This window comes from Microcebus murinus, chromosome 15 (assembly GCF_040939455.1).
Source record: "Microcebus murinus isolate Inina chromosome 15, M.murinus_Inina_mat1.0, whole genome shotgun sequence".
Classification (NCBI taxonomy): domain Eukaryota; kingdom Metazoa; phylum Chordata; class Mammalia; order Primates; family Cheirogaleidae; genus Microcebus; species Microcebus murinus.
This window is the reverse complement of record NC_134118.1, coordinates 25,165,818-25,187,563: the sequence shown is the minus strand read 5'-3', so window position 1 is coordinate 25,187,563 and position 21,746 is coordinate 25,165,818. Positions and strand designations below refer to the sequence as shown.

Sequence of the window (21,746 nt, the reverse complement as noted above, 5' to 3'; positions counted from 1 at the left end):
GCACACAGAATTGGTGCTCAAACTGCTCGCATAAATTCCAACATAATAAATAATGCTAAGTCACTACTCAACTGTCCTTTTCCATCCAACTTGAGACTATCTATGCATATGTCTTCATTGCTTATGATAGTAAAATTCTCCTGTCTTTAGCTTATTCAAAGCATTTGAAGAAACAACAATATGGAATTATTTAATTTGTATTACTGAATTTCAGATGTGGTATATATATCTTGATAGGAACTCAATTTCTGCCATTTGCCACATGACAAAAATATCTCTATAATAAATGATCAACAGGTATTCTTAAAAAGTCAAAGCTCTCACATAGCATACACATAAAAACATTAAAAACTGAAAATAACCCCACACAGAAACAAAATTAACTAGGATATTTGTGTCATGATTACAGAAAATTGACCTTTATATTTACAGCCAAATTTCTAAGTCATTGCAAAGGACCTAACATACAGGCAAGAAGTTATTTTTTTGAGTAATACATAAAATATTAAAAGAAACTTCAAAATGAAAAATGGAAAAAGACAAATTAGTAGGAAATTAACATAATTACTAAACTGATTTTCAAAACACTGTAAAGCATATATAAAACTCATGTTCATCATGCTTTTCCTAAAGGTAAAATAAACATGAATAAACTTTTTAAGGTTAGTCATTTTTCCAGGGGTAAGGAATTAGCTTTGTGTGATCTACCTTTTCTCCCAGTTCAGATTAGATTCTCTGACAAAATGGGATCAAAAAGAAAGTTTGGTGTAAAGGATGCTGTCCAGGTACATGGGTAGATCTTCTCCAGTGCATGCCGGGCTGTTCATATTTCACGTGGGGTATCAAAATATGTAAGCACTGAAGGACAGACGAAGGTGCCAGGATCAGGGAAGTGATCCCCTGGTAAGCATAGTGTATTTGCCACCCAAATTACTAAATATGGAATAATTAACAGAGGAAAAATCAGATATTTAAGAATTGGTTATGAGGCAAATGCCTATTAGGGTCTCATCTCATTGTTACATACCGCAACACCAAAGATATAAAACCTTCTGTCCTGCTGGACTTTGTGATATACTAAAATAACAAATGTATAAAGAGAATGTCACACTAGTTTGTGGCAAAATATAGACCTAATAATTAGAGACTAAGAGAGTCTCATTGAGAACAACACACACTCAGTCAAGCTTGGTTAGTTTGTCCCTAGAAAGAAACATAGGTAAATCTTTTCATAAAACAGTGACAAAAGGCCAGGCAGGGTGGCTAATGCCTGTAATCATAGCACTCTGGGAGGCCTAGGCAGGAGAATCTTTTGAGCTCAGGAGTTCAAAGCCAGCCTGAGCAAGAATGAGGCCCTGTCTCTACTAAAAATAGAAAGAAATTAGCTATACAACTAAAAATATATATCGAAAAAATTAGCCATGCATGGTAGTGCATACTTGTAGTCCCAGCTGCTTGAGAGGTTGAGGCAGAAGGATTGCTTGAGCCCAGGAGTTTGAGGTTCCTGTAAGCTAGGCCGATGCCACGGAACTCTAGCCCAGGCAACAGTGTGAAACTCTGTTTAAAAAAAACAAAAACAAACAAACAAAAAAAACAATGACAAAAATGTCATTCAAAGAATGACAAGTAAACCAACCAACCAACCAAACAAACAAAAAAGAATATCATTCAAAAGTGTATAATACCTTAAGCAACATGCAAGGTTACTATATAAGTGACAAACTACCAAGACATTTATATTGTACTTAGGAACAAAAAGCAAAATCAAACATTTCTAAAGGACTCCCTCCAATAAATGAGAAAATACAGAACATCAAATAACAAGAGCACAAATACAATACTGAGCAATCATAGATGTGAATATATATGCCTCATTCTTATCAGAAAGCTGCCCAACTTTACTAAACATTCAAGTGATACAAATTGAAATAGAGAGGGTTAAAAATTTCTGTTCCATCATCACTGGCCATAACTCACACACAGTCTGAGTAGGGAGTTCAGAGTCCTCAAGCGTTGCTGAAATAAATGTAATTTGGCAGAAATATTGTAGGGCACTAGGAAAATATTTCTGTGTTTATTATCTAATGGTCTCCCCAAATGTGTCCACATCTTAATCCTGAAAACATGTGAATATGTTACCTTACATAGCAAAAGGGATTCTGCAGATATAATTAAGATTATAGATGTTAAAATAGGGGAATTATCCCGGATTTTCTGCACTTGAATGTTTATGGCAGCATAATTCACTATTGCAAGAATGTAGAAACAACCCAAGTGCCTGTCAATTCATGAGTGGATTATTAAAATTTGGTATATGTTTACAATGGAATATTACTCAATTCTATGAAATGACAGTGAGCTATCAACACTTATATTATCCTGTAAAGAGCTAAAGCCCATTATCCAAAGTGAGATGACACAAGATTGGAAGAATGGGCTCCACATATACTTGTCACCAAATTGGTATTGACTGATTAACACTTTGGTGCATAAATGGTGGTGGTCTTCATCAGGGATTTGGGGGTTGGGGGGCTAGACTCACATCTGAGGGATGTGGTGAGCATTGTGGAGGGGAAGGGCATACCTCTAACCCTTGCTAGGGAGAGGCAAAGATATAAAATGCAACCAAAATGTTTGTACTCTCATATTTTCTTGAAATAAAAAATAAATAGGTAAATAAATAAATACTGAGAAGGCCCAGATGCAATGACTCACACCTGTAAAACCAGCGCTTTGGGTGGCTGAGGTGGAAGGATTCCTTGAGGCCAGGAGTTAGAGGCCAGCCCCGGAGATATAGCAAGATCCTGTCTCTACAAAACAATAAAAGAAAGTAGCTAAGGAAAACAAAATAACAAACAAATCTTAAAAACAGGACTTTCTCTGGTTAGAAGCAATAGAGATGGATAAAGTGAAAAGTCAGAGAGATTCTTCATGTTCCTTCTTAGAAGAAGGAGTGGCCAAGATGATGAAGATATAAGCAGCTTTAAGGAGATAACAGAGACTCCAGGCAGATAGGAAGAAAGAGTGAACTTAAGTTGTACAACCACAAGGGACTGAATTCTGCCAATGTCCTGACTGAACTTGGAAGCAGATTCTCCCCCAGAGCCTCCAGGTAATACTCCTGGCCAGCCCACACCTTGATTTCAGCCCCCTGAGACCTGGAGCTGAGAGACCAGCCAAGCCCACCTGAACATCTGACCTAGACAATGTGAGATTGGAGGCATGTGGCCCTCACCGTGGACTAGGCCCTGGACTGGCACAGCCCAGCACGTGTGCCTCAGAGCCTCTGACCTCCTGCAGCCAGGCACAGAAGACAAGCAGCATGTGGAACAGCAACGGTCACAGGCCTCTCCACCCCACGCCTGTCCTTATGAGATCCTCCAAGTTTAGAACTATCCTGGGCGGAAGAGGAAGCCCAGAAAATTACCACAATGTAAAATTACCACAGTCTACCACTAGACTGAGAAAATTGAGATTCAGTGGAGACATACTTTTAAAAAATAAATTATTACATAACTTGTTCCTCAGGTTGTGGATGATAATTCATACATTTATTTATATATCCTGATACCTTGGCAATGAATCCTGCTTATTCACCTGGACTCTTCTCCGTTTCTTCTTTTCTGTTTTATGGTTGTAAATACCTGAAATTCAGGCCAACCCATAAATATCTGGGATCTTTATATAATGATCAATCCATGTGTGTGGGACTTTTATAAGGAAAACTTTGATTATACCTGTAATCTCACAGACACGTGAATTTAGAAGAATCTCAAAGAACTTGGTAATTGCACCCTCAGTGGCCCCCAGGACAGGGTTGAGTCTCAGTCTTCAGGAAGACACAGGCTGGAGCAGCAGAGGAGACTTGGTGCTGCCACAGTCAGCAGTGTGCAAGAAAACCTCACAGGCTCTGCTAGCAGCTCAATTCCTCTGGGCATGTAGGAGTCCTCCTCTCTTCCCTCCTCCTTTCACTACCACTTACCTAACTCAACTGACAGAAACACAGCTGCTCTTGTGGCTAGAAAAATATTTACCTGAACTTTAGGTCTCAGCTGCTTCCACTGCAGCACATTCCTGAGCATTATGAATTGGACTGGACACTCCAAAGGGAAGGGTGTGCCTAAATCAGGGAAATATTGTTTAAGCTAATCCACACTGCCGGGTCATCGATGTCAAAATCATCTGCCTTGTTCTACTTGAATCCTTTTATTGTCTAACAGACGCTAAAGGAACCCTTTCTGAAAAGAGTATCTGGGACCCAGAACTAATGTGCAATGCTGATAGGGCTACACACATCCCACTCAGCTAGATCTGGACTGTGACTCCAGGACATGAGCTTCCAGAGCCAGTGACATTGCTTGTTAGTAATCTTTAAAAGAAATATGCACAGAAAACATGTAGAAATGATAAGTGAATATCTCAGTGAGTTGTATAAGCTGATCCATATGCATACAGCGATCACCCGAATCAAGAAATAGGCAATGGCAACACCCAGAAACCCCCTTTTGCCATGTTCTAGGCACTATATACCAAAAGCACTCAACGATCTTTCATTATCATTGTAGAGTGTCCTTTTAAAATGTTCAGAAAGTGATCACTTTTGATTCTGAAATGTTTCTTCCAAATTGATTCCTGAGCTTTAATGGTAAATGGGGAGGATATGATGAGAACATAATAAAGTCCAAGAAACCTGAACCCTGCAGCAAACTGTTCATCATTATGGGGCCCTTGGGAAGAGAGGACATACGTATATATTTTAAGAAGCTTTTACTTCTAGCATTTAGGGATCAACGAAATGCCATCTGTGTGAATGTAGTCAAGTCCGGACTTTTTGTAGAAAATGATGGTGAAGTGCATATGAGTTGGTGTCTCCTACTCATTACTGTACATTTACTCTAATTAGGATCAGGATTTTACTGGGCTCAGCAAATTATGGAGCAGTGGGAGAGAACGGAGTTGAACCCCAGGGATTGACATTGTGCAAAGGGATCCCTTTTCCCTTGGCAAAGCCAAAACTTATGATGTTGACATCTTGACAACAGCGAGAGCTGCCCATGAGCACTGGGGATTGGGGAAGTATAAAGAGGCCCTGGCTGGTGCTGCTTTGCCAGAACAGCCACCCAGAGCCGTGCTGCACAGACTACCCAGGTGGGTGTACCTGATGACTGTGGGGTGGGGCTGCCTTTGGCTGTGGAAGGGAAACAGTTCAAGTCTGGTCAGGGGCAGGTAGTGAGAGATAAGGGTCTGAACTTCTCTGTCACTTGTGGAAGCACAAGTTAGCAGGACCCAGGGAAAAGATGACTGATCATTTCCCAACTGCCATCCAGAAATACCTGCTTTTTTCTTGTCCACAGTAGGGCTGGGGGCGTTGCAAAAGAGTGTGTTTGATGCACTATGCCCTAGGCTGCTCCTTCTTATACAGGTGACAAAGGTGTAGGTGACATCGGGAATCAAGGACATTTCAAACTCGGTGTGTAGAAGCACTTATTCTCTGCAGTCTCCCCTCAGCATTTGTGCATTGTTCCCTTCTGGCAGTCAGAAGGTTTTACTTGAAATGTTCCTGATTTCTGATATCCTTTGGTCTTTTCAGGATAGGGTACTTTTGGCTCCTTTATTAACATGTTATTAATATTTATTCTGAATTTTTCCTTCTTGAACTCCAAAATATAACACAGTACATAATTACAGAGAATTGAAACAAAGCAACATAAAACAGGAATATAGGCATGGGGACACATCGTAACACTGACAATTGCTTTTAGAAAATGGTTCTTTAATACATGCTAGGCACTGATATAAGCAGTGCATACATCAGTTTATTTAATCCCCATAATGGATCCTTGTAGCACAAAGCACCATTCATATTTTAGAGATCAGAACACTGGGCCTCAAGCAGACCAAATAATATGCCCAATGTCATACAGACAGGAATTGGGAATTGGGAAAGCCAGAATTTGAACTACAGGGTGGCTGATTACAAAGTGTGCTCCTATGAACTCTGAACTTTTATACTGCTCAGATTTCATGATACTGCTCAAGAGTCTGGAATACATGTACCTTTTCCCAGAGTGTTCTACAGAAAATCCCGACTTGACAAAATTTACACAGATGGCATTTCATTGATCCTTAAATGCTAGAAATAAGAGCTTGTAGGAGTTTTTCAAATATATATATATATATAACCTCTCTTCCCATCAGCCCCACAGTAAATGTGTGCAGCTTTTCCAGCCCAGGTGTGATGCTCTTCAGGAAACTAAAGCAATTTTCTTCTTTGGTGTCTCAGAGAATACAGAGATATATCTCAAAACAAACAAACAAACAAATAAAAAACCTCTCAGGACAGGCAGTTCAATACAGAGATGTGGCAAGTACAAATTGAACATAAATTATGCCTCTTAAATAATGGTCCATGTCATTTTCTGGATCAGTGGAAGCCTTGAAGCTCAATCATGTATACATCAGAAAAGACACTAAATCCCTAGTGAAGGTGTCATCCAAAGTAGATTGAAATCTCTAGGCCATTCAATTTTGACATCTTAAGAAAACATAAACCAATTCAAGTACTTCAAATTGGCTTGTAACTTCATCTCTGTAATTAATGTGCAGTTATGCAACCTTAATATTCATTTAATAATTTATTCATAAATGATTTGGGGGGCATTTAATAACAGGCAGTATGCTGGGTAACTGAGACTCTAGATAGAAAGTGTTCCCACTATTGATGAATGAAGAAAAGAAGTAAACACTCAACACATGGAAAAGTGTATTAGACACCAGAATTCTAAGGTGATTTGGAATAGAAGGGCAGAAGTTAGCTATATCAAGGGCAGTGGTTGGGCAAGAGATCAGCTTAGGGAGATGATGTACAATCTGTTGGCAAGATAAAATGTCAGTCTTTCTTGTGTTTGGGAGTAGTTGAAAGTAATTAAAATTAAGTTTGATAGGAAAGAGAGGACACCAAAGTATAAGGGACAAATATATTTAAGGTTGACATGTGAAGCTATATATGGTTTGTAAGGAGCAAAGTAAAAGGAATAGATTGCTGCTTCAAAAGCTCTTTCTGATTTGAATATAGAAAGAGAATAAACAGAAATAATGATACCACTTATAAAGTGCTTCTGCAAATCACAACGTGAAATATTAGGGTGGTTTGACCTACAAGGTGGGGCATTTCTGATTGAGAAAATCACTAAGATCAAAAGATAGAATCAGTAAGCTGTATGTCCTTTAGTTAGCGTCCCTAAACCCAGAGTCTGAGACATGGACTCTTTTTCATATGCTGTTGGAGGAGTGTTGTTTTGAATGAAACCCTTTGGGTTTCTCCATCAAGTTAGCTGGTAGCTACTGTCCCCAGCAGCTACCAGAGGCTCTGAGATAAGAGCAGTGAGAGGGCATCCACCTGCAGGGGTAACTTAAGGCAGCCATGGTGTCAGGGATCATGACAACCACAGCTTCAATGACAAAACCACAATGTGAGACTTTAAGAGCCTACTGGCAGTATTTGCAGACCCTGAGGGATTAAATGTCATACCTGGAGGGCACACACACAGAGGTTAGTGACAGTAGGCAGAGAGAGAGAAAAAGACCTGAGGCCAATGCATTCATTGGATCCAGGGCATTATCTAAGCAGATTTCCCTTGGAGAGTTTTAATTGGTGGGTTTAAAGCAAGCAGGCACAAGTTCCAGGATGTCACACAGTGACTAAGAGGAGGTCACTGTGGCATATCTGCACAGTCCAGGAGAAGTGTGAGGTTCAATAGGACCAGTCAAACAAGCTGCATTTACCTGTCCCATCATGAAGTGGTCACCAGGGAGTAGTTGTATAAGGCAGATATCTGGATTGTATCAACCACATTGTGGAACTGTGTGGGACTGGGGTATAGAACTGGAAACTGTGTCAAGAGTGACTGAGCCCTGCTTCTGGTATGCAAAAGTTCACCTTATATTTAAAATGGATTCTGAAGCAACATAAAATTATAAGTGTTCACTATAAGTGTTCTCAGGAGAGGCAGACAGTAAGAACAGAATAGGCAGGAGAAAAAATATCAGCTTCCATCTGATCCAGCCCATATGGAAGACTGGGAACACAAATTTTATCACAGAGTTAGTCCCACCTTGAGGCAAGGATGATGGAGTTTCCTATTCCCCTACCTCTGTGTTAGATGTTGGCCAAGGTTTACTGATGGGGTTGGAGGAGTGTGGTAAGCCATATGGGTTTCCCTGTGAAACTACTCTCCTTTGCCCAAGTGCAATTATTTGGAGAAGCTGTGATTATTCATAAGGCCAATACCTATTTGAGGGATAAGTGTGTATAGGCTGGTAAAGAGGACCTGGGTGGTCAAAGGGTAGGAATCATCTAAGATGATAGTCAGGATCATGGCTTAGAAATTGACTGAGTAATGTTGACTTTTGCTTAATTATTGTCTGAGAAGAAACTCACTGTGTAAATTTTAGTCATGAAAGATATACAGAAGGAAATCTTGGACATGCAGATAGATACCTTAACATTTATGTTTAAACTGTAGTTGTCATCTCTTTGTCAATTGAAGCAAGAAAAAAAAAAGAACGACATCAAAGAATGAGATTAGAGACCTGCTAGGATAGAACCATGTATATTTAAATATTTCAGAACTGAAACTGTTCTTTCCACTACAGTAAAAACAGAGAAAAGCCACAGATCTGAAATATGTCATCTTTATGTATTTATGCTTCTCAAAAGGGTTTTCCCAGTTTTGTCTATGATGTCAGAAGATGATTGGGAGTAACCTCATCAGGGGAACAATCCTTCTTTCTCTTACTGGACCTGGCATTGGAGGGAATTTTTTTTTGTTGGTGAAGCATGTGCACATATTTGTCATGGGTCCTAAGAAAAAACCCATAGACCTTATTCTCATCCACCTTGCTTTTGCTAATGCAATGATACTTTGTGCTAGAGCAATCTCTGATGTAATATCAGCTCTTCATTTCAGGAACATCCTGGGTAATTTTGGTTGTAAAACTACAGTTTATCTGGGGAGGGTGGCTCGGGGCCTTTCCATCTGCACCACCTGTCTCCTCAGCGTGGTCCAGGCCAGCACCATCAGTCCCAGGATCACCTTCTGGAGAAAGCTCAAACCATGGACTGCATGGCAAGTTCTTCCCTGTCTCCTCTTCTTTTGGATCTTTAATTTTTTCATAAGCTCTAACTTGCTGCATTATATCATAACTGTCAATAGCATGAACAGGTCTGAAAGTGGACCATATATTGGTTACTGTTATATGTCACCATCTAAGCAAGTAGTTAGGTGGCTTTTTCTAAGTCTCATGGCTCTTCGGGATATCATCTTTCAGAGTTTCATGGGCTGGAGCAGTGGGTACATGGCTCTTCATCTGTATAACCATCATAATCGTGTCTTCTACCTTCAGAGCTCGAGGTTTGTAAAAAAATCTAGCCCAGAGATCAGAGCTTCTCAAAGTTCTTTAATTCTCATGACCTGTTTTCTTTTCTTTTATTGGGCAGATTTTATTTTCTCCTTCTACATTGGTTCCACCTTGACAAATGATTCTGCAATTTTAAATATTGTGTTATTTCTAGAGCTTAGTTATGCCAGTCTCAGCCCCTTCATCTTGATCGGCAGGGATTCTACCTGGTTAACTTTTGGCACATTCACTGAGAAGTTGAGAAAACTATTTTCTACATTAACTCCAATAACTAAAGGTATATGATTTTGTGATATATTTTCCCAGGAAAAATATTTCTCAGCATAAATTAGCTGTGTGTTAGAAGGGTAATGTGCTAGTCCAGATCCTCTAGGAAGCCAATACCAAGACAAAATTAAATGTTATTAGGTCAAATGCCTGTGAGAGAAAATGAAGGCTGAGAGGACCATCAGACCACAATGCAAATGTGATCCTGATTGAAAAATACAAGGAAGATATTTGGGTGAAATCATCTTAGGCCACCTTGCAGTCTGAGTTGAATTAAGAAAGAAGTCCTGGAGCTAAATTCAGCCACCAGAGGAGTGGTAGGTCTGCCAGGAACTTTGTGTACATTAGCATGCCTGTCGCACTCATTTATTAGCTAAAAGCATTTCATGGGAAGCTTGAATTCACCACAAACACAGCAAAGCATTTAAGAATACAACAGCTGGGGTTCCTGGCCAAGGAGTTTTATAGCATTTGTGGACTACAAGAAGTATTCTCATGGTTGTGAAAAATGGAATTACATTTTTTGCGTAACAAGAAATTTATTACTAGGAAGTCGATCTGGTTCAGGGGCTCCCAGAAAGCTGGAAAGACAAATTTCTTCCTGGCTTTCTTTTTACTAATGCTCTGGTATGTCATTGTCTTCATGTTTGTACAGTTATTGATCCATCTCCCTTATCAATAGGGAGGAAAAGAAGACAGCAACAGGCAGGAGGAAGAAACATTTGTGTTAGGAAAGTAAACCTGTTGGAAATTTCCACCAAATATTTGTGCATATTTTTATTGGCAGAAGTTATTACTTGGTCACTCATCCTTGCTAGGGTGACTGAGAAATGTGTTTCCAGGCCCAGCAGGTTAAATTTTACAAGAACCGACAAAAGCCTGCCTCTTTGGACTAAGGAAGAGATGTTCTCCTTTCCATCGTTGGCTAAAATTCTTCTGTACTCTTCTCACTGGCTACTGAAAGGCATTTTTATTTTTTCCAGGACTCATGGTGAGTTCCACATCTCCACCCTAACCTTCTTGATCCTCCAGTCACTCTCTTCTGTCGCTATTGAAAAAAACAAGACCAAACAGAAACCCTCTTTCTTCCTCAACACCTCTGACACCCTGGGTCATCACTGAAGAAGTTATTTACAACCTGATTGTCATTGTTTACTGTAAAATTCTGCTTCAAAAGAATGCAGATAGCCTATTCCAAATGTCAAATAAAGAAAAGTAATTTTAATTAGCAAATAGCAATTGTTACATTCAGATTTATACTCATCAAGTTATTTCTTGGAGATATATTTCACCTGTTGTGTTTATAGGAATATGGGGATTGTCTCAATCTATAAATTATATCTCTTTTTCTCTTTAAATCAGATGTTTGACAAATGCTTCCAAATATTTTCCCTTGCTTATTATTTTTAGTCAAGATAAAATATTCAATATAATTTGGAATTCAAATATAACAATACAGATCTTTGACAATTAAACATTTAGAATTTTAGAATTCAAATTTGAGAAATGTTAGGATTCAAATAACACAATAAATACATGTTATTGTTTATGCTTATGTTATGTTACAACTAACATCAAAACACTTTAACTTCATAACTTTATATGATAATTAATGCAAATAGAAATGCACTGTTCAGATAGTCCTTAATTTATTAAGGGTTTAAAATTATGTACAGGCTGTTTCTTTGTGAATTCAAAACAATAAAAAATATTATAATTAAAAAACAAGTTTTATGTTTCATGACTTTACACCATAATTAAAACAAAAAAGAAATTTACTGTTTAGAAATTATATATGTATAGTTTGTTTTAGAATTCAAAACAATAAAGAAATTTTATGATTGAAAAGCAAGTTTTTAATTTCATGACTTAATGCTATAATTAATGCAAATGATATAAATTGATGGTTTTATTCATTTCCTAGTTATTCAATTCAATTCAATTAAATGTCATATTGTTTCTTTATTAGACTTATTTTTAAATATTTTAATAACATTGGTTTAAATAGTGGAACCATAAACGCAATTTGAAAACCATTGGCCTAAAGTATGACTAGTGTTTTTCATCTTATAAAAGATAGACCACTACAGACACTGTTGATTATCTGAATGCTGATAAGTCAACTGTGGAAAACACGTCATGCAGTCAATGAAGACTTGAACAGGTGGCCCCAATCTTTCTGGGAAGTAACTGAGCATCAGAGAGCACTAGACAGGCCGGGCGCTGTGGCTCACGCCTGTAATCCTAGCTCTTGGGAGGCCGAGGCGGGCGGATTGCTCAAGGTCAGGAGTTCAAAACCAGCCTGAGCAAGAGCGAGACCCCGTCTCTACTATAAATAGAAAGAAATTAATTGGCCAACTGATATATATATAAATAAAAAAATAAAAAAAAAACAAACAAACAAAAAAAAAGAGAGCACTAGACAATGCAAAAGAAAGGAAAAGAAGGAAAAGACAAGATAAAAGAGGAGAGGAGAGGAATGGAGAGGGGAGATAGGAGAGGAGAGAAAAGAAGGGAAATAAAGTGAAGAAAGGAAGGGAAGAAAAGAAAGGAAGAAAAGAAAAGAAAAAAGAAAAGAAAAATAAAATCCCATGAGGACTTGAACCCAAGACCTCTCCCTCAACAGATAAACAGGTTGAACAAGAAAGCTACAAGTCTACACACTGTTCTTAATATTAATTTATTTTACATATGTAATACAGGAAACATTTAATAGCATTAATTATATATGCAGTTAGTTAACGATCACATTGACCTTCAAGAAAGAAACAATTCCTTACTGGCCGAAACAAGAGAGAGCTACTAATACAATGGACTACCAACACGTAGGCAGAGGGAACAACTGCCTCTTATAGAAACTGCTAGTAATAAACATATTGTCCCTCTTCTAATTGGCTGTTTTTTTTTTAATTATTTAAGACCTTTATTAACAGGTGCTTGCAGTTTGTTGACTTTTTTCAAAAAATCAAGTTTGTGAACTTTTATTACAAATTAAAAATGAAGTTCTTAAAAATCTCAACTTGACCAGATATGAAACAATTTAAAAACCTTTAAAGGCATAGAGAAAAACCAGGCTATTTTTAAAAAACACGTTTGTTATTACCAAAAAAGACATCTTTAGGTAAAAATAATAAAAACCCCATGCTGCATAGATAATGCAGATAGCTCTAGTTATCTGGTCAACGGGCAAAAAGCAAGCACTTAAGGTCTTCAGTTACAATCTTTTCTTCATTTCTTATTGCTGGAATTTCATATTCATTTCTTGTTGGATGACTAAACCGGATGATGGTAGAGATGGTAAGCCGGCATTTACTCAGCCCCGCCCTGCTCAGCCTCGGGAGCGGACGAATTCTCAGCTGGTGGATAGGCTGCTTTTGTCTCTTTGCCATCTTGTGGTTTAGGGTTTTCTGGGCGTCTGCGACGGTAATTGAAGTTGCGGCGGTACCGACGTTGAGACAGCTACTGACCTTGGGTCTCATCTCCTTGATTCTCTTTATCCTCTTCATTGCCGTCCTCTCTGGGCTGTCTTTGGCGAGGAGGGCCCCTGCGGAATCGTGGTCTGTAACCCCATACATACATGTTCTGTCTTACTGGTGGTCTACCTTGTTCTCCTGCACCCTGGTTGTCAGCACCCTCCATCACTTCTCCCTGTACAGGAGGGTTGGAATACTGTGGTCGAGGCCCATAGGGTCTCCGCATGTAGTAAGGTGGGAACCTTCGCCTGCGGCAGGGCCGGCGTTGTTGGGCCTGGCCTTCAGGAGCACCCTCTGGTCCCTCATTCTTTTCCCCACTCTCACTGTTCTGATAATTCTGCTGGTAATTGCATGGAGGACCTCTGCGACGTGGATAGCGTCTATAATGGTTACGGTCTGCTGCATATTTACTGCCTTGAACTGGAATTCCACCAGGGCCTGTAACATTTGCTGCCTCCGCACCCTTTTCTCCTTCAACAACATCAAACTCAGTCTCTCCATCTCCTACACTGCAAAGGTCCTTCCTGGGGTTATTCTTCTTTATGGCAGTCTGGTGTACAAATACATCTTCCTTGGTGTCATTCCTGTTGATGAAACCATATCCGTTTCTTACATTGAACCATTTTACTGTCCCCAAAACCTTCCTTGCGATGACCTTGTCCCCGCTGGCAGCCGCCGCCGATGTAAGGCCGCCTGGGCCACCGCTCCCTGCCCCGCTGCCCGTGGTGCCGGGCTTGGTGTGGGCAGCGCTGAGGGCGGGGGCGGTGGGGGGGGAGGAGGGAGGGGGGCGGCGGGGGGAGGGGGGAGGAGGGGGGAGGAGGGGGGAGGGGGGAGGAGGGGGGAGAGGGGGAGGAGGGGGGAGAGGGGGGAGGGGGGGAGGAGGGGGGAGGGGGGAGGGGGGGGAGGAGGGGGGGCGGCGGGCGGCTGCTGGGTCTCAGCCTCGCTGCTCATAGTTGCGGTGATGGTGACTGGGGCCAGCTGCGGCTCCTCCCGACGTGTGATGGTTACTAGGCCGGCGGCCGCGGTGGGGCTGCACAGGGCACTCTGGGGTCCGCTCTCCGCTCCCGCTACCAATCGAACTCTGGTTTTTTTGTTTTTTTTTTTGCCTCTCTCCCAGTCTTTCTTATATCCACAACTACTTAAAGAAAAAAAGAAAAAAGAAAAAGAACAAAAAGTTGTTCTAAGCTCTGATACTAAGGATAACCCAGCTCAATTCTGTTGAAGCTCATAGGTCAGTTTGCTAGCATTGTGTTAGTAGGAAATGATGGTGTTAACCTCCAAAAGATGGGGATTGAAAAAGGAAATCACATGACCACATTGTATAACAAAATAGAAAAATCATAAAAATGGAATAAATCAAAAAATATAGCAGCCCTGAGATAGCCATACCAAATCAGACTGAAGCAATGAAATATGACCCATTGAGGAAGAGGGGTAATGGGGGGGCGAGCAGATGTGGATGTGGGGATTCCTCTCAGAGGAAAAGCAAAGTGTCTGTTTAAGTATGAAACACTGATTTAGGCTAGAACTGAATTAAAAAACAAGCCTTAAAAATGGGAAATGATGATTTGAAATGGTTTGAAATCCATATTAAGAGGATTGAAGATCCTATGAAGAACTTTGAGCAAAGTAGTTTAATATTCCCAAACTGAAAGTTTAGGAATTATCCTCACTGAGGAATCTCAGGAAGTATGGAAGATTTTAAGACCAGTGAAGGAGAGGCCAGTTAGGAAGCTATTGAAACAAAGAAATCCTGGACCACGTTTTTCCCTTCAGCTTCTGCTGACAGGAGGACAAATAGGCATGTGTGTCTCAGGTCTCGGCACAGGGCCTGATCCAGAAATCCTCCACAATGTGTCAAACAAATGAATAAAAGGAAAGAGACAGATGCAAGGGATAGTGCAGCAAAAAGCCACGAGATATGGACATTTTAGGGAGGAGCAGAAGTCAGAAAAACTCGGAAGTTTTGAAGCCAAGTATTAGGCAGTTAACAGTTTCTGACTTGACATATGTTGAAAGGATAAAAGAACCCATAAACGTGGAAAAATTTGTTGAATGAATGAATGAGCAGATGTGGAGAAGAACTGATGGAGGAACTTTGAGCTGAGATGAAGGAAGCACAGATTTTTCAGTCAGGAAAGTATCTGGTTTCCAGTTCTGGCTTGGCTCCTTAGCACAATGTAGCTTTAGGAAAGTAATTTACTCTTTTGAACTCTAGCTTCATAAGGAAATGGCATAGAATCATACATAGATTTGTGCAAAAATTCACCTGGTGATTTGGGTGATTATATGTGTTAATTGACATTAATCAAAGAAAAATAGAACTTCTCATGTCTTAATGACAGAAGATAATTGTGGAGCTTGGAACAAGGTGCCCAGAGACGTTAGACACCTTCCCTCCCACATAAACCGTATATAGGAGCACTATCTTCCCTGATTATAACATTTCAAAAGATAGTTCCAGGACCTTGTGAAAAACATTCCTGCCTTGTAAAACTGGCAAGAGATTATTTAGCTTTTGGAATGATTTACATACAGCTCAAAGGGGCAGAGAAAACATTAAAAATGATAAATTTTCTAAAGAAAATTCTGTGAAAGGCAGAGAAATCCCTTTTTTGCACCCGGAGAAATTAGAGATTTTTATTTTTCAATTTGTACTTACCCCTGTAAGTGTCATTGGGAAATTTAACCTTTTTGTTCCTGGATTTCCCAATTCAAAGTTGGGAATGAAAATACCATGTATCTCAAAAAGCAATCACTCCTTTATTGCACAAGTGTTTTTAGCATCTATTGTGTACCAGATGCACCTCTAAGTAATAAAGGTACCATCACACAGAAAATGAAGGGAGGACCAGTGATCAAAAGCCTTTCTCCAAGCCCAACTCTGTGCTGTTATCAATTCTTGAACAATATTTCTAATCTTGCCTCTATTCTCCGTTCTGTGCTTCCATTTATTTATATCCCTTTGCAGCGGGGATGGAAAAGGCCCTTCCTAGAGACAAAATGAATAACATATAGAAGGAACATTTTTGAATGTAGAAAATCATACAAATGTCATTGATGCTTTACAAGGCAGGATTGGTCTATTAAAGAAGGGAGAGGGGATCTTTTGCTTTTTGAGTTCATTTCTGGTTTAACAGACAAGGAATAAAACAACCACTTCTGGCAAAAACTTCAAACAATTAATGTGCATAGGTAGAGCAAGGTGACTCTCATGCTGTTGCATCAGATCCAGGGTTGGGATGTGCTCAGAAAGTTCAGTCTCCAGTACTTGTCATCATTTATTATGACCCTGTGTATAAGAAGGCAGGCCTCAAGACAGAAAGAGAAGTGACTTATGTGTTTGAGAAGCTGGTCCCTATTCTGATTCAGAGATCTAGAACCTTGGTAACGTGAAAAGAGGACAAGAAAAATGAAAAACCCTAAATTCAAAGACTTGGTGGTTGTTAACTTTCTCACTGCACATCTTTCTATTAAAGTAATTAAACCCTAATTAAGACTGAGGTAACTTCTGAGCCAAACAAAAGTTGTAATTGTGGAGGGAGAGGGAAAGGTGTACTTCAGGGAATGAGATTCTGCAGAGGGTTTTCTTTTCCCTGATAGAACAACAATTTATATACCTCACGTCTTGGTGACAGTTTATACTAGCAAAGAACTCTGCAAACTCACAAGATGCAGGTATTGCTTGGTGATCTTCAACTTGCCAGAAGGGCTAACCCAGAGCTTGACTGCATCAAGGTGAGTAAACCTGACAATTCTTTTAATTACACCTGTAGTCTGTTTAAAATTTCCCTCAGAAACATAAATCTGAATTTTCTTTTTGTCTAAGAAGAGAATTTATGAAGGAGTCTGTAAGCCTGAGATTGTGACTCCTATGACCTTTAAAAAGTATGTACCTGGGGCCAGAATCATGACGGGGACGAGTTCTAGCAGCCATGACTCCAGAAGTGCTTGAACATCTTTGTCCTTGAGTTCAGGATCTGGTTCCATAAGAGAGCTTTGGGGTGGGTTTTACAGAAGGTCCTCTCCTTTGTTTCATCCAGAAATTAAAAAGATATAGAAGCCTTTAAGGTTTCTAGGACAAATCATTTTCTTCAGCCTCCATCTTCCCTTGAATTATGACTGCTAGTGTTACTCAATTTCATAAAATTTCTTCATCCCATTTTTGGTGCATTTCTGTTTCCAATATGAGCTATAGTTTTTTCTATTATCTAGCTTATGCCCCAAGTGAATTTGTCTTTAACTTGAAAGTTTTCTTTCTGCATTCATCCTTCAAGTCCACCAATCCTGATATGTAATGTTATATACCATACGTACAAGTCAGCTTCATCCATTATATGCCAGTTTGAGTGAGCACTTTTAACAACAATTATGACTATACATTACAGTTATTCTTTTGAGAATTTCTACTTGGTTTTTGCTAGGCTGTGAGTTAGTATAATCTGCGGTGCTCACGGTAATTTTACCATGGTCTTATGTAGTAGACAGAAGTACTCATTTTTTAGTAGAGAAAATTGAGGCTGAAATGTATACACTTATTTACTTTCCTAAACTATTGGGTGTTAGAGCCAAAAGGAGCATTGTAAATCTGTCTAAATGCAAAGTGTGTCTTTTAAAATAGTTTCCAAAAACAATATGATAGAGTCCTTACCCTTTCCTCCTCTGATATTTTTCATCTTATTCAGTCAAAAAGAAAAGAAAGTGATTTATTAGGTGGGACCGAAGCTAATCTCAAAACTATTCAGAGCTTTGGAATTTTGAGAAAATGAAGAGGGGGACAGAAAAATGGGAAATCCCACATAGAAATGAAAAATAACCAGAAAAGTATTGCTTAAAGATGTCAGGCTGTTCAGATGTATTAAAGACAGTCATTTTTAGCAGATTCCAGATCTCCAGACTAAATATTTAATTAATTTTTTATTCCAGATCCATTAGTCAATGCTGTTGCTCAGGCTACTAAGATCTATAGTATATTTCACTCTGTGGTAGGCATTTCAGATTATTTCATGTTATGTTTAACCCCTTCCTGCAGGCCTCAGTCTCCCTCTTTGTCAAGCAAGGAAACAGAAAATAACAAATTTTCCCCAAATCTAGAGGCTACCTGGTATCAAACAAGCCAACGTTCATGTAGTTCATGTTGCCTAAGGCCTTGAAGACAAGGGTATATCAAAAGTATACCCTGGAGTACTATTCAGCTCTAAGAAACAATGGTGATATAGCACACCTTATATTTTCCTGGTTAGAGCTGGAACCCATACTACTAAGTGAAGTATCCCAAGAATGGAAAAACAAGCACCAGATATATTCTCCAGCAAACTGGTATTAACTGAGTAGCACCTAAGTGGACACATAGGTGCTACAGTAATAGGGTATTGGGCAGGTGGGAGGGGGGCGGGTATATACATACATAGTGAGTGAGATGTGCACCATCTGGGGGATGGTCATGATGGAGACTCAGACTTTTGGGGGGAGGGGGGGAAATGGGCATTTATTGAAACCTTAAAATCTGTACCCCCATAATATGCCAAAATAAAAAAAAATAATTAAAAAAAAAATAAGTAACAAATGCTATCTCAAAAAAAAAAAAAAAAAAAAGTATACCCTAATGATTGGTTGAAAGTGGAGGGCAATAAGGCTTGCAGAAAGGCATTCCAAATATAGAGAATATATTCTGGGAATTAGATAAATATCCTGATTTCTTTTGTTTGGGAAAATTATCAGTAATTTGATACAAATTTCCAGGTAAGAAATGAGATTGAAGAGGTTAGTAATAAATGAGTAAAATCCTATCTAGCCATGAAAGTAGGAAAATCAGCTTGGATTGATAGAGATCAAACCAGCCCTACTGTTAACCAGGTTGGAGAGCAGACACAGGTAAAGCTGCTGCAAAGTTAACCTGAGACACTGTTTCTTCTAAAGTTATGCAGCAGCTATAAATGCTATAATGACCCCTTGTTTGAATGATTATTCTTTTCTTACCAGGGAAGTCTCAACCTTCTATGCTACACACAGCCATTATTGGGAATACCTAATTCATAAACTGCCTTTATCTCATGACAGCACCTAATCCCTAATTAGTCCTTCTAATTCCTTTGAGAAACATCAACACATCCTCAACAGACCACAACTTCCCATAGAATCCCTCATATCTTCAGAGGGGACTCAATCTTTCAAGAAAATACCTGTCCAGTGGCATTTTCTGGTTCTTCTGAAGCACCGTGACTGACTGTCTCCTATCAATAGATATGATTTTGTTCATAACACAATCTTGTTCTGATGGTCTTTGGCTGATGAGACTTTTAAAGTTGAGGTCCTGTTGAGGAATGCATGTTATTTGACTTCATATTGAGGATTAGCAAAACATACTGAAAATTTGTAAACAGTGAACTCACAGAATCAGCTTGTGGTGTTAAAAATGACTCTGGAAATATTGCAGTGTGTGTATTAGAAACAGTAAAAATCGGAAGGAGGAACAATCCAGGAAATGTTATATGCATCAAAATGTGAGCTATGATGATATATTGAATAGAAAAAATGTCACCACCAAAGATATCACAGTCGGTAGATTTGAAACATGCTACAGAATTGAAACACCAGGATTTTCTAAGTGTCTATAGATGGAGGAGGGGGAGGAAGATGCATTCAGGATAAACTCCAGGTTTTTGGAATGGGCCAATAGGAATATCATAGAATAAAAGAGAAAACAGAGGGAGATATTCTGGTTGGGAAAAGTTTTAATTCAATTCAGAACATGCTGAGGGATTTAAAATATGTGGGATATATACAGAGTTGAGTAAGCAGGTTCATTTTGTTTGTATAGAGCTCCGAAAAAACTCTTTGTGGCAAATTCATATTTGTATATTCTCATTTCCTATGTGGAATTGGGGGCCACATAAAATGACACACAGAGTGTGCCCAAGGAGGAGCATAAAGTTCTTTGGACAAAAACCTGCTCCATCACACCTATCATATCCCTCAGGTTGCTGTGCCCTATATAACACGAAAACCTACATTATAAATTATTCTTTGCAGTTATATATCCTTATTACTAGTGCTGTATTCAAACAGTGTTTGCTGGATATAAAGTTTTTCTGCCAATGAGGTAAGAAATGGTTGTTAATATCAAACGAGCAATATTCCTTTTTCTAACCACTCTTGGCACTGTGGGGAATGTCTCTGTTTTTATGAACTATATGTGCATTTTCTTTTGGGACACGGAGAAGAAATCTTTACACTTTATTCTCATCCATTTGGCTTTTACAAATATCATAATTCTTTTTTCCAAAGGAATTCCAATGACAATGGCAGCTTTTGGAATTAGAAACTTCCTAGGTGATACAGGCTGTAAAATTGTTGTTTATATGGAGGTGGTGGCTCGGGGTCTTTCTATCTGCACCAGTAGTCTCCTCACAGTGGTCCAGGCCATCACCATCAGTCCCAGAGCATCTATGTTGGGGAGGCTCAAGCCAAGGTCCCCATGGAATATCCTTCCTTTGTTTCTCTTCTTTTGGACACTCAATTCCTTGATAAGCATGAATTTACTCTATTCCATCACAAACACCAGAATGAATATATCACAAATTAGTGAAGATAATGAATATTGTTATTTTCTACCAGGGATCCCAGTAATAAGATGGATTTTTCTCACACTCATGGCCCTGCGAGATACCCTGTTTCAGGGTCTCATGAGCTGGTCCAGTGCCTATATGGTATTTCTTCTCCACAAGCACCACAAGAATGTTCTCTACATTCAGAGCTCCAAATTTCTGTGCAAAACTCACCCTGAGATAAGAGCTGCTAAAAGTATTCTCTTTCTGATGCTTTGTTTTGTTTTCTTTTATTGGGCAGATTATTGTATATCTTCATATTTAACTCTTCTTTTAGAGAATAATTTCATAATATTAAATATTCGAGAATTTCTAGCTATTGGTTATGCAGTTCTCAGCCCATTTGTGCTGATTTTCAGGGATAGACACATGGCTAAATGATGGCACAGGCAGTGAGAGTGGAGAAAACGTGTGTTTCATTGATCCTTTCAATAAACAAGTTTGAGATAACTTTTAGTTTTTTATGCTGTATGTAAAAGAAAATCAAGTAAGAGCAACTTAAGCATAACAGAGTATATTTGCATACAACAAACATGGTGACCTGCAGCCCAGAGTTGACACAGAGATCATAGAAAGCTAGAGGAACCCAGACATTTTCTCATTCTCCACTCTGCCACCCTGAAGAAATGTCTTTAATTGTAATGTTTCTAAGATGGCTCCTTCACTGTCATTCTTATAGTAGTAAGGAGTAGGAGAACAATTTGGTAAATTTCATCAAATTTACAAGTGTATTTATCCCTTTGAACCAGAATTTATTTTCTAAGAACTCATTCCACAGATATACTTGCCCTTATGAGAATTACAACAGCCTAATATATTACACATTAGAGCATTTGTTATTAAATTTTTATTGTGTTGTTAAACACAGCCTAAATATCTTGCAAAAGGAACTATTTTTCTGTATATTAGAAAACAGCCATAAATATCCATTCCTGCAAAGGATTCTACTGAGTTTATGAATGAATGAGCAAGTACAACA

At 39.0% G+C, this 21,746-nt stretch overlaps 1 pseudogene; it reads right to left on the bottom strand.

Moving 5' to 3' along the window:
- Positions 1-12,592: 12,592 nt before the first annotated feature.
- Positions 12,593-17,097, bottom strand: LOC105858677 (Y-box-binding protein 1 pseudogene; annotated as a pseudogene).
- Between the last annotated feature and the right edge of the window lie 4,649 nt (positions 17,098-21,746).